The following is a 3,557-nucleotide window of genomic DNA, read 5'->3' on the forward strand; positions in this document are numbered from 1 at the left end:
CCCTTGCTCCTAGGCCATAGAAACTGTAGGCCAGAACCTGCTCCCATTGTTCTTCATGGCAAACCTACTATTGGTTTCCATGGGACCTGGATTAGGACCAGTGCAAATTACACAATTTGCCTGTGCTTCAGAAGTGTTGAGTACCATTGGTGATGCACAGGGAGGGCACAGGGGGCACATGCCCTCCCCCCCAAGATTGGCCCCTAGAAGTGGGGACACCAGGAGAAGCGCTGGCATGCCCCCCTGCAGCAAGAAAAGTGCTGGCATGCCCCCCCCCCTGCACCAAGAGAAGTGCCAGTGGTGAAACTGGAAGTGCTGATGGAAGTGTGGCCACTGGCGGACCCCCTCCTCCCCTGCCATTCAGCAGTTTGTGCCCCGCAGAATCAGGAGGCACCAGTTACCCATTGACCTCACTGGGAATTGGGACTAGAGGGCATTTCTGCAACCTGGTCACTTGTGTAAAGGTTGCTCAGTAGACCCTCTGCTTTTAGGGCTGTGATTGGCTTGTGGCATTCCATCTGTCTTTGCTGAAAGCTCTGCTGTATTCCCATAGGTAAAATATCTGACTTTTAGAAAGTTCAAAAGTTTTTAACAGAATACAGAAACTTCTCTCAGCTGCTCCTGTCTTTATTGTCACAGAGCAAGCCCAGAATTTATTATTATTATTTTGCTATTACATAAGTGGCTGCTGTGAAAGCCAATCATAATAAATTCCTCTGAGAAGTGATAGGCTGAACCTGATTAAAGAAATTTGGGTAGCACACCTGTGAGTGAGCACTTTTAATCAGCTCACGTGTAGAATCAATCATCATACTCCTGAGGGCCACATTACTGAAGGTTACTTGGTATAGAACAATAGGCTTATAGCAATGTACTGTCAGCAGGCATCACACGAGTGCAAAAGAGAGATGGGTTGCTATGGAAAGGAATGTGGGGTTTTTTAAAAGTACAATACCATAAAGCACTGCAATGCCAGAAGTTCTTTAGCATAATGAACTGATTTACTTGCAGGATTAAAAGGCATTAGAAATGCACACACTGCAAAACAAGGATATTTATTGTTCTAATTGATTTATAAATGAAAAGCATTACCTGAGCACCTACGTACTCTACATTTAAAAACAAAACACTATTCAGAGAAAAGATTTTGAGACACGCAGAAGTAATTTCCATTAGTTCCAAACTGGGTAGGTCCTGTGTAAAGTAATGTTCCATTAGCCTTTTTACATTACTCCTCAGGTGCTCAGCATTTTCCCAAAATTGAGACCAACAGAGCTAAGAGTTTGAGGGCAGAACTGAATCTCCTCAAATGAAACACATATATGTTCTGTCCCTCAGATGGCTTGCTTAACCAAAATGAATGCAGCATGTCGCACCCTGAAACTTGTCAAATGTTATCACTGAAAAGCTATAGATAACCCTTGTGTGATAACTACTGTGCATGTTGTCACTACCTTCATAATACTTTTTTTTTTATTAGACACATTTTTTATTTGATATGCTTACTTTTTATTAGATTCACAAGAAAAAATGTTCAGGTGGAATGTTTTCTTTTAGTTTTTGTCTTTTAGAGGAGCAGGCTGGAATGGGGAGACTACAATTTTCCGGCATGGATCAGGGCAACAGAAAGTGTTGCTCCATCTTTGGGTCAGCACATGGAAGGCTGTGGAATTGTGTAAATGTAGTGGGAGGGGGAAGACTAACACTTCCATTGTTTGGAGTCTCTTGGAGAAGAGTACATGAACTCACTGACTTCCAAGATGATACTGAAGTTGCATCTAGAAGAGCTAATGATCGGGGTACAAAATGCTGAGAAGTATAACAAAAATAAGCATGGAACCTTATCAAAAGGTACTATAGAGCTGATCATCAGTTATAAGTAATGCCATTATACTGTAAGTGCTAGAAGATACGGAAATCCAGGGCACCTACCTCCTGTTTGAAGGGAGAATTCTAGTTACTACTACGGTGGATGGATGATGGATTCTCCACATCATTATGAGGAATTCCTTTTAAGAGGAGCAACTTGAAGTCAAGGTGAGCAGGCCCAAGTGTAAATGCATTTGATGGTCTCATTTCTCTTGTTTTGAGTGAACAATGAGCCAAAAAAAAAAAATCACTACATCATTTGGCACAGCTGAGCTGCCCACGGCCTTTTCAAACAAGGCCTGATAGGCAAACAGCAGGCAGCTCCTGACATGTGGAAGCTGGCTTACCATCTGCTCACCATGTGTACTGTGCTGTTAATCTCTCTCTTTTGTTTGCCAAAGTAAAAGAAAGTATTTGAGAAAAATAAGGATTTTTGGAGAGCAAATTGGATCTTACACACTATCCCAAGCTTGGTATTGTGGAAACATTTCTCATCTCTAGAGAAAACTTGCTTCTGCTGAGTCCCATAGTTCCCATACAAGGCTTTATGAGCTGCCATATTTATCAATCCAGCAATGATTAATTTAAGAAAGTGTGCTGCCTAGTCAAGCCTCCTTCTGAATGTGGAGGTAAGACTCAAGCAGTTATGATTATTTTCTTGTTTATATTGTTAAATTTCCACCAATGTCATATTCCTAATGTAACTAAGAGTTGCAGTAACTTCTGGTCACATTTAACACCCTCTTACATTGGGCTGATTTAATTCTCATGAACCCATGCACTCTGCTATAGGAATCACATACTTTGCCTAGAAAAATTCTCCCCAGCCAGAAATCCAAAGTCTCTCAGGCTTCTCCATGCTGGGCTCACATTCTTCTATTTTGGTCCCATGTTCTTAGTTTCAGGATTAAGTCTCTCCAAGTGCCAGTCTCTTCCTTCTGGAAAGGAGCTTACAGCAAACTGCGGATTCCCATTCTCCTAGTAATCTATATACTTTAACTTTGTTAGCTTAGCTTTAACTCTCAAGACTGATATATCTCAAAGTTAGAGTACAGGGAAAGGGGCCAGGAGGCTTCCCTGGCTGACCAGAGAAATCCAGGGCAGCCTAAGGGACAAAAAGGGAGCACATAAAAAGTGGCAACAGGGAGAGATCACCAAAGATGAATATACCTCCTCTGCTCGTGCTTATAGGGAGGCAGTTAGACGGTCCAAAGCTGCCATACAGCTGAGGATGGCAACCCAAGTAAAAGACAACAAGAAATTGTTTTTTAGATATATAGGGAGTAAAAGGAAGGCCCAGGGAAGAATAGGACCCCTGCTAAATGGGCAGAAACAATTGGTGACGGACAGAGGGGACAAGGCTGAACTCTTCAACGAGTTCTTTGCCTCAGTGTTCCTAAGCGAGGGGCACGACAAGTCTCTCACTGGGGTTGTAGAGAGGCAGCAGCAAGGCGCCAGACTACCATGCGTAGACCCTGAGATGGTGCAGAGTCATTTGGAAGAACTGGATGCCTTTAAGTCAGCAGGCCCGGATGAGCTCCATCCGAGGGTGCTGAAGGCACTGGCCGACATCATTGCAGAGCCACTGGCAGGAATATTTGAAAGCTCGTGGCGCATGGGCCAAGTCCCGGAGGACTGGAAAAGGGCCAATGTGGTCCCCATTTTCAAAAAGGGAAGGAAGGAGGACC

Source organism: Alligator sinensis, unplaced genomic scaffold, assembly GCF_000455745.1.
Source record: "Alligator sinensis unplaced genomic scaffold, ASM45574v1 scaffold131_1, whole genome shotgun sequence".
Lineage (NCBI taxonomy): Eukaryota > Metazoa > Chordata > Crocodylia > Alligatoridae > Alligator > Alligator sinensis.